The sequence below is a fragment of the Portunus trituberculatus genome, chromosome 30 (genome assembly GCF_017591435.1).
Source record: "Portunus trituberculatus isolate SZX2019 chromosome 30, ASM1759143v1, whole genome shotgun sequence".
NCBI lineage: Eukaryota > Metazoa > Arthropoda > Malacostraca > Decapoda > Portunidae > Portunus > Portunus trituberculatus.
In genome coordinates, this window is record NC_059284.1 from 8,510,250 (window position 1) to 8,520,249 (window position 10,000).

The 10,000-nt window shown below is 39.0% G+C and overlaps 1 protein-coding gene across 6 annotated transcripts in view; it reads left to right on the forward strand.

Moving 5' to 3' along the window:
• The window catches only part of LOC123510766 (neuromodulin-like), a 151,232-nt gene that overhangs the window by 68,151 nt on the left and 73,081 nt on the right, over window positions 1–10,000 (forward strand). The gene's annotated exons all lie outside the window — the stretch shown is intronic.

Genomic DNA, 10,000 nt, shown 5'->3' on the forward strand with positions numbered 1-10,000 from the left:
TTCATGTATTGAAGGTGTGAAAATTCTTGCTTTCTCTCTCTCTCTCTCTCTCTCTCTCTCTCTCTCTCTCTCTCTCTCTCTCTCTCTCTCTCTCTCTCTCTCTCTCTCTCTCTCTCTCTCTCTCTCTCTCTCTCTCTCTCGTCTAGCATCAAGAAATATACCAGTGAATTTTTTTGGTCTAAAGAAAAGAAAATTATAATGAAAAAAAAAATGTTATCTTCTTCATTTCATTTTTTCTCAGTCTAATTAAAAAGTATTGAATATTTTTGCAAGTGAAATAAGAAAGGAATTATTCATCTTTCTTACCTCATTGTATTAAAGGAGGAAAATGAGGGATTAGTATTTTAGTATTAGTTATAAGAGGAAGTAAAAGTAGAAATGTATACGTATATATATTTTTAGTAGTAGTAGTAGTAGTAGTAGTAGCAGTAGCAGTAGTAGTTGTTGTAGTAACACTATCTTCATCTACTCTCTATGTAAATTATGAGACTTGGATATATATATTCATGCTGCCTCTTAATTATCATCTACGTGTTCTCTCTCTCTCTCTCTCTCTCTCTCTCTCTCTCTCTCTCTCTCTCTCTCTCTCTCTCTCTCTCTAGCTCTCAATAATAATACAATTTTAATAAGGAAAGGTGCAAGGCATATACTAGTGTCATTATTCTCTAAGGTAAGTAGAAGGAACATACGAAGGTGAGACAGATTCACAGTAACCTACATCTTCTTGGTATGAGAGGTATTCATTCACTTCTCATTTGTTCCTGCAGTATAAATAATGTTGGCTGGGAATTTTGCAATGGAAATGATGAACGACTAGGTAGAAATGCACGCTTTCTTCCAGTGTTTTTCGAGTTGAGGGAGAAAAGAGAGGAAAAGGAGGGAAAATCTATGTTCTTTTCTTTTTGTTCAAGTTTATCAAGGAAAGGGAAAGAAAAGGAAGGAAAAATCGGTTCTCTATTTCATTTTTCGAGTTTGGAAAGAAATGGAGGAAAGTCAACGTTCAGAACTTTTTTTTTTTACTCTAGAAGAAAAGTATGAAAAAATTTATGCTTTCTAAAGTATTTTTCGAGTCTAGAAAGTTCTATATTGTATTTTTCGAATTCAGAAAAAAAATGAAATCTGTTATATATTGAATTTATCGAATTTTGGAAGGAAAAAGGGGGAAAAATCCGCGTTTTCTATTGTATCACCAAATTTGAGACGGAAAAAGGAAGGAAAAATTTGTTGTATATTGTATTTTTGAAACGCAGGAAAGAAAAAAAAAAAGAGATCTACCTTTTTTTTATAACATGTGGGCTTCTCACAAGAATTTATGGGCTAAACTGGATACTTTTTAGGGTACCTCCTATCTCAAAGCCCACCCGCTAGGAAACCGTTGCCCCGAGTGCGGAAGCCCAACCTACACTCGGACCGTGGACAGGATTCGAACCCGTGCGCTTGGAGACCCCTCGGACCCCAAAGCACGCATGGTTCCACTGTACCACGGCGGCCCGATTGTTTTTGCTCACGAACTCTTAGTGGAAAAGAAAGAAGATTGTGCTCTCAAATAAGGAGCAGATAAGAGAAAAACAAGAAAAAAAGGGAAAAAGAACAATTATTTCTCTTCAACAGTCACAGAATAGCACGAACTTTTCCTGCAATTTCCCTCAAAATGAAAAAAAAAAGAAAACGGAGAAAAGAAAGGATAAAGCAAGAAAGAAACACAAGATTTTCTACACCAATGACACAATAATACATTCCTAGAAAAAAGAAAAGAAAAAAGAAAAGTAAAAAAAGTAAAAATAAGAAAATTACCCTTTAATTCCTTATGGCAATCACACTTACACCAGCATTTCCTTTTATATTCCTTGACCTTCCTTTATCTGCATCCTAAGTGAAAACTAAACAAAAAAAAGGTCAATTCTCGAGAAATTAACCCTTTAATTCCTTATATCAGTTACACATTTACGCCTTAACATTTCCTTTTCTCTTGACCTTCCTTGACCTTCCTTTTACCTTCGTTTTAAGTGAAAATTTTAACTAAGAAAATACTCAATTCCCGGAAAAGTAACACATTAATTCTCATATCAGTCACACATTTACATCTCAACTCTTTCTTTTCTATTCCTTGACCTTCCTTGACCTTCCTTGACCTTCGTTCTAAGTGAAACAGAAGCGAAAAAAAAGTAAAATAATAGGAAGAGAAAATAAGGAAATAATTTTAATTCTTTGTATCAGACACACATGAACCCCTCAACACTTTAAATTCCTTGACCTTCCTTGACCTTCGTTACAAGTGAAAAGGAAATGGTAAATAAAATGCCCAATTCCAGGAAAAAATGTCTCTTTAACTCCTTATATCAGTCACACAATTACACATCAACACTTCCTTTTGTATTCCTTGACCTTTCTTGACCTTCGTTATAATCTAAAATAAAACAAAGAAAAGTGAAAGAAAGTAAGAAAAAACAAAAATATTCCTCAAATTCCTTATATCAGTCACACAATTACACATCAACACTTCCTTTTATATTCCTTGACCTTCATTGACCTTCGTTATAATTGAAAAAGAAAAAGAAAAGTGAAAGAAAGTAAGAGAAAGACAAAAAAATATCCCCTTAATTCCTTACATCAATTACATTTGTACCTAATACTTTCTCTTCTCTTCCTTGACCTTTCTTCATCTTCGTTCCAATCGAGAAATCAAGGAAGTAAAGTAAAAGAAAGGAAGAGAAAATAAGGAGATAAGTCTTTAATTCTTTACATCAGTCACACATTAACACCTCAACACTTCTCTTCTATTCCTTGACCTTCCTTGACCTTCCTTGATCTTTCTCCTAAGTGAAAAGAAAACGAAGATAATGTTCAGTTCCTAGAAAAATTACTCTTTAATTCTTTATAGCAATTACACATTTACACCCCAACGCTACCTTTTTTATATTCCTTGACCTTCCTGACCTTCTTTTCACCTACGTTATAACTGAAAAGGAAACGAATAAAAAGCTCAATTCCTGGAAAAAATTATTCTTTAATTCTTTATATCAATCACATTAACACCCCAACACTTCTTATTTATATTCCTTGACCTTCCTTGACCTTCTTTTATCTTCGTTATAACTGAAAAAGAATCGAAAAAAAGCTCAATTCCTGGAAAAATGACTCTTTAATTCCTTATATCAATCACATTAACACCCCAACGCTACCTTTTTATATTCCTTGACCTTCCTTGACCTTCCTTTTACCTTCGTTATAACTGAAAAAGAATCGAAAAAAGAGCTCAATTCCTGGAAAAATTACTCTTTAATTCCTTATATCAATCACATTAACACCCCAACGCTACCTTTTTATATTCCTTGACCTTCCTTGACCTTCCTTGACCTTCTTTTATCTTCGTTATAACTGAAAAAATTAATAAAACGCTCAACTCTTGGGAAAATAACCCTTTAATTCCTTATATCAATCACATTAACACCCCAACATATACTCCTTGACCTTCCTTGACCTTGGTTCATAGTGAAAAACAAAGAAAAACACTCAATTCCCGCAACGAACTCTGAACACTAATGAAACAGTTCCGAGACGCTCCGAACACTGCCGAGTCTTACGAATGGCAGAGATTCGAACCATAATGAATCCGTACCCGAGATGATTCGAGGCAATAACAGACGCTGGGTGCGAAAAATAAATGCATAAAGTTGTTTTTGTTGTTGTTTTTTTAGGTGGAAGGAAGTGTGTGTGTGTGTGTGTGTGTGTGTGTGTGTGTGTGTGTGTTTTTTTTTTCTTTCTTTCCTTCTTTCTTTTTTTTCTCACTTTCTTTTTCATTTTTGTTTTCTTCTATTTATTATTTTACTTGTTTTTTCTTTCATTTCTTTTTGTCTGTCATTCTTTTTTTTTCCTTTTCTCTCTCGCTCTTTTTCTTTCATTTTTTTCACAAACCATTATTTTTATATTCTCCTTTTTTTCATTCTCTCTCTCCTTCTCTTCCTTTCTTTTCTTCACAATAAAAGAAATTAAAATAGGATAAACAAAATAAACAGTAGATAAAAGAGGCAAATAATAACAAAAACGAAAAAAAGAGAAGACAAACACTGAAAAAAACACAAAATAAGGAGAAAATTTGATAAAAGAAAACAGATCAATGAAAAAATGGAAGAAAAAGAAAATATGTTTACCAGACGTGCGAATGAAAGGAGGAGGAGGAGGAGGAGGAGGAGGAGGAGAACAGAAAGCTATAAAAAGGCTATGTAAGAGAGAGAGAGAGAGAGAGAGAGAGAGAGAGAGAGAGAGAGAGAGAGAGAGAGAGAGACGGTGAGATAGATGTTGCTCTTCACCTTTCTCAAGTGTCACTCAGAGGAGAAGAAAGAGGAAGGGAAGAGGAAGAAGTGGAGGAGGAGGAAGAGGAGGAGGAGGAGGGAGCCACGTAACAGACAGTCTCTGTTCCCTTTCAAAAGGTGGCACTTGTAAGAGGCCAAGGTAGAAAACATTGCTATTTTAAGGGAAACTAAAGTAAAGTGAGGAAACAAGCGTCGAAATAGTAGTAGTAGTAGTAGTAGTAGTAGTAGTAGTGATGGTGGACGGGTGGTTTAACTAGAGATGTGAAAATATCTTTTTATGCAATTTCGTGTGCAATTTCATATGTAAATCTCTCTCTCTCTCTCTCTCTCTCTCTCTCTCTCTCTCTCTCTCTCTCTCTCTCTCTCTCTCTCTCTCTCTCTCTCTCTGGAGCCCTGTATATTTTCTTTTGTCCTTCCTCTCTTGAGAATCGATATTTATTCCACTCTTGCGAAGGTTGTGATATATCTCACCTGCTCTTACCTTACCTTGCCTTCAATTACCTTACCTCACCTTACCTAACCCAACCTTACCTAACCTAACCTAACCTAACCTTACCTCACCTTACATTGCCTTACCTTAAATTACCTTCCAATCTTCTCCTTCTTCTTCTTCTTCTTCTTCTTCTTCTTCTTCTTCTTCTTCTTCTTCTTCTTCTTCTTCTTCTTTTTCTTTCTCTTCTTCTTCTTATTATTATTATTGTTATTTTTTCTTCTTCTGTTTCTTCTTCATCCTCTTCCTCCTCTTCCTCCTCCTCCTCCTCCTCCTCCTCCTCCTCTTATTTCCATCTTCTAATTCTTCATCTTGTTTACTTTCGTTTTTTTTTTTTTCTTCTACATCTGTTTTTCATTTTGTTTAGTAAGTTGCATGTCCTCCTCCTCTTCCTTTTCCTCCTCCTCCTCCTCCTCCTCCTCCTCCTCCTCCGTTTGTTCTTTTGGTGTTTCCTGGTTGTTTTCCTCTCTCTCTTCCCACTTTCCCCCTCTTGTTTCTTTGTTGCTTCCTCTTTTTCCTTCCATTTTTCGTTTCCCTTCCTTGTCTCTATTTGCGCGTGCTTCTTTTTATTTTATTTATTCCTGTTTATCTTATTTGCTTCTCCTCCCAGTCTTTCTTTTTCTTCCTCTTTGCCTCTTCACACCTTGTTCTCTCTCTCTCTCTCTCTCTCTCTCTCTCTCTCTCTCTCTCTCTCTCTCTCTCTCTCTCTCTCTCTCTCTCTCTCTATTTTTGTTTTCCTGTTTTTTTCTTTCTTCTTAGTGAGTTATATGTCCTCCTCCTCCTTCTCCTCCTCCTCCTCTCCTCCGTCTCCTCTTCCTCCTCCTCCTCTTCATGTTCCTTCTCGCTCTTCACAAACATTTTACCAAGAAAAGGTATTCAGATATTAAATAGTGTAAATTCTTGGTCCTGTGTTTTTTGAGGTAAACTCCTTTATTGGTGAGAGAGAGAGAGAGAGAGAGAGAGAGAGAGAGAGAGAGAGAGAGAGAGAGAGAGAGAGAGAGAGAGAGAGAGATTCCTTAACGATCTTGTAACTACCTCTCATTCTCTAATCTTTGTTGTAATGGCCACGCACACACACACACACACACACACACACACACACACACACACACACACACACACACACAGTCAGTCAGTCAATTAGTCAGTTAGTCAGTCATCCGCTCATCCGTCCACTCTCTCTCTCTCTCTCTCTCTCTCTCTCTCTCTCTCTCTCTCTCTCTCTCTCTCTCTCTCTCTCTCTCTCTCTCTCTCTCTCTCTCAGCTAACCCGGAAGCCAGCTAGCCAGTCACTCACTTTGTCAAATTAGAGAAAGAAAAATATGAACTAATGCTCTGTGAAAAAAGTGAAAGAGAGAAAGTGAGAGAGGGAATGAGAAATAACTGTATTACATATGCGTTACAGAAGGCAGCGTCAAGCTGGCAGTGTAATTGTCTGCTTGTAATGTACCTGTCGTTACATTGGATTACACTAAATTACACCAGAGAGAGAGAGAGAGAGAGAGAGAGAGAGAGAGGAGGGGGAAGAAGGCACAGGTTAATGTTAGGAAGAGAAAGGAGAGTAAAAATAAGTAAATATAAAAGAAAATCACAAATATAAGAAGAAATGTGAATGTAGTGAAGAGTAAAGAGATTTTGTGATGAAACTTTGACATTTTGAAGAGGGAACGAAATGATAAGAAAAGAAAAACTTGAGGATTATTAAAAAACTGAACGAAACATTAGAGAACAAATATGAAACTTGAAAAAGAAATTATCAAACATCATTAAGAAAGCAAGGGAAAAAAATCAAGACAAGCTCAGGACGAAAAGATGAAATATTTATTGGGGAAGTGAAGCAAAGAAATATTATCATGAAGGAAGGAAGGAAGGAAGGAAGAAGAAGGAAATTACCCGAAGGAGTTCTTTAATTGGGTGGATCAAGGAAGGAAGGAAGGAAGGAAGGAAGGAGAGATCAACTGAAAGATTTAGTACAAGAAAGTGAAAGACGGAATTGTAACGCTAAAGATGACATAGCTAAAGGAAGGAAAGGAAGGAAGGAAGGAAGGAGAGATTGCCTTGAAAAAACTATTAGAAGAAAGTATAGGAAGGAGTTATAACGCTGAAGATAAGACAAGTGAAGGATGGAAAGAAAGAAGGAAGGAAGGAAGGAAGGAAGGAAGGCCAGTTTAAAGAAGTTACTTAATCAGATGAAGGAAGAATTGAAGGAGAGATCACATGAAGGATTTATTGGAAGAAAGTGATGGAAGAAATCTTATCACGAGAGAGAGAGAGAGAGAGAGAGAGAGAGAGAGAGAGAGAGAGAGAGAACACCTGAAAGATATGTAATCAGACAGACAGGTGCGTTGTGGGAAAGGTTTGCAGGTGTGTGTGGCTCAGATTACCCACACACACACACACACACCTGCTCCTCCTCACGCAACCTCCTCCTCCTCCTCCTCCTCCTCTTCTTCTTCTTGTCTTCCTCCTCCAAGTCTTCTCTCTATCTTCATCTCTCTTCTCTCTTAAATGCACAATGGAAATCGATTTTTGCTAAATAATTCACAGTGCAAAACCTGCTCTATTCTTTCTCTCCTCCTCCTTCTCCTCCTCCTCCTCCTCCTCCTCCTCCTCCTCCTCCTCCTCCTCCTCCTCCTCCTCCTCCTCCTCCTCCTCTTCCTCCTCCTCCTCCTTATCTTCATCCTCCTCCTTCTCTCCTTCTTCTTCTTTTTCTTCTCTTCATCTTTCTCTTCTTTTCCTCCTCTTCTCTTTAATCTTTCCTCTTTTCTTCTTTTATATTCTCCTTTATCTTATCTCTCTTCCTCATCTCAACTACCTTCCTCTTCCTCCTCCTCCTCCTCCTCCTCCTCCTCCTTCTCTTCTCCTTCTCCTCCTTTTCCTCCTCTTTTCTTCCACCTTTTTTTCGTTTCCTCTCTTTTATTCTGCTTTTTCTTCTCTCTTCTTCATCTCAACTATCTTCCTCTTCCTCTTTCCTTCCTCCTCCTCTTCTTCCTTCTCTTCACGCAGCTTTTCTTCTTCTCGTCTTCCTTGTTCTCTCGCTCTCTTCCTTTCTTTTCTGTTCTTTTTATACCACCTTTACTGACGCCTCTTCTCCTCCCCTTCCTCCTCCTCCTCCTCCTCCTCCTCCTCCTCCTCCTCCTCCTCCTCCTCTGTATCGGAAAGATGTCCAAATAGAGAATCTTCTTCCAATTTTTTCATCCTTAAGATTCACCTCAGAAAAGCTCTCTCTCTCTCTCTCTCTCTCTCTCTCTCTCTCTCTCTCTCTCTCTCTCTCTCTCTCTCTCTCTCTCCACTTTTTGAGATGAGAATTGTTCGACTGAGAGAGGCAAATGTGTGTGTGTGTGTGTGTGTGTGTGTGTGTGTGTGTGTGTGTGTGTGTGTGTGTGTGTGTGTGTGTGTGAATTGAAAACCGGAGAAGAATGTGAAGTCAGAAAAAGAAGAAAAAAATTGAAAAAAAAACCCACATTTCATTTTTTTCAATCACAAATAAAATAATTCCAGTAAAAAAATAAAATAAACGAAATTAAATCAAGGACGAACATATATTTTTCTCATCCTATTTCGTTTTTTTTTTTCTTTTAAATATCCACCCTTCATTATTTCAATCTATCCCTCAGTCACGAAACTTTACGAGAATGAACGAACGCAGGTGAGCAAAACAGAAAAACCCTCACAGGTAAACGATAGAGTCCGGAAAAGGTGAGCTGAGAGAGGGGAGAGAGGGTGAGGGGAGAAGGAGAGGGGTCGCAGGTGAGAGGAAGAGACAGGAGTGAGGGGAGGGAAGGTGAAGGGAGGGTAAGGTGGATCACGAGGGGAGAGGGGAGAGGGAGGGAGGGGAAAAGAAGTGGTCTCAGGTGAGGGGAAGAGTAAGGGAGAGGAACGTTTTACCTGGATTGGTGAAGGGAAAGAGAACCAGGAGGAGGAGGAGGAGGAGGAGGAGGAGTAAGAGGAGGAGGAGGAATAAGAGGAGGAGAAAGGAGAGGTAGTGAAAGTTGATGGCTGATTACCTGGGAGAGAGAGAGAGAGAGAGAGAGAGAGAGAGAGAGAGAGAGAGAGAGAGACAAACAGAAGTGATTAAAAAAAACAGAAACAGAGAAAGAAAAGAGAAAGACTCAATTTCTCTCTCTCTCTCTCTCTCTCTCTCTCTCTCTCTCTCTCTCTCTCTCTCTCTCTCTCTCTCTCTCTCTCTCTCTCTCTCTCTCTCTGGTGCTCCTGCTGGTAACTGGCTTATTCAGAGGACAAATAGGGCGAGTGTGTTAAGGCTTCGTCACAACTTAAGACCTCCTGAAGGGAACAAAGACAGGGGCGGCGAGGCGGTGAGGCGGTGAGGCGGCCCTGCTTGACTCTCACGCTCCCCTCGCGCCCTCCTGCTACATGTGCCACTCAAGACTTGCTTACGACGCCCCCCTGATCCTGTGTCCTGTGTGTGTGTGTGTGTGTGTGTGTGTGTGTGTGTGTGTGTGTGTGTGTGTGTTTCGAGGCTGGGTGGTTTGTGAGAAAGGGGTTGAAAGGTGTGTTTGTGTGTGTGTGTGTGTGTGTGTGTGTGTGTGTGTGTGTGTGTGTGTGTGTGTGTGTGTGTGTGTGTGTGTCGAGGCTGGGTGGTTTGTGAGAAAGGGTTGAAAGGTGTGTTTGTGTGTGTGTGTGTGTGTGTGTGTGTGTGTGTGTGTGTGTGTGTGTGTGTGTGTGTGTGTGTTCGAGGCTGGGTGGTTTCTGGGAAGGTTGAAAGGTGTGTGTGTGTGTGTGTGTGTGTGTGTGTGTGTGTGTGTGTGTGTGTGTGTGTGTGTGTGTGTGTGTATGTGTGTTTCGAGGTTGGGTGGTTTCTGGGAAGGGGTTGAAAGGTGTGTGTGTGTGTGTGTGTGTGTGTGTGTGTGTGTGTGTGTGTGTGTGTGTGTGTGTGTGTGTTTTGCTGTTTGGTTTTCTTGTTTTTTTTTCTAGTCTCTTTTATTTCCTTTTCTTCTTCTCTCTCTCTCTCTCTCTCTCTCTCTCTCTCTCTCTCTCCCGTGTGTGTGTGCGTGTGTCATAATCTGACTTCTATTTATAAGTGGACCTGACATTAACTTATGAATATGAAGAAGAAAAAGAAGAAGAAGAAGAAGAAATAATAATAATAATAATAATAATAACAAACACTCCTCGTATCTAAAACATTATTCAAGAAAACTTCATTATCCTATATATTATTCTTCCTATATCCTCCT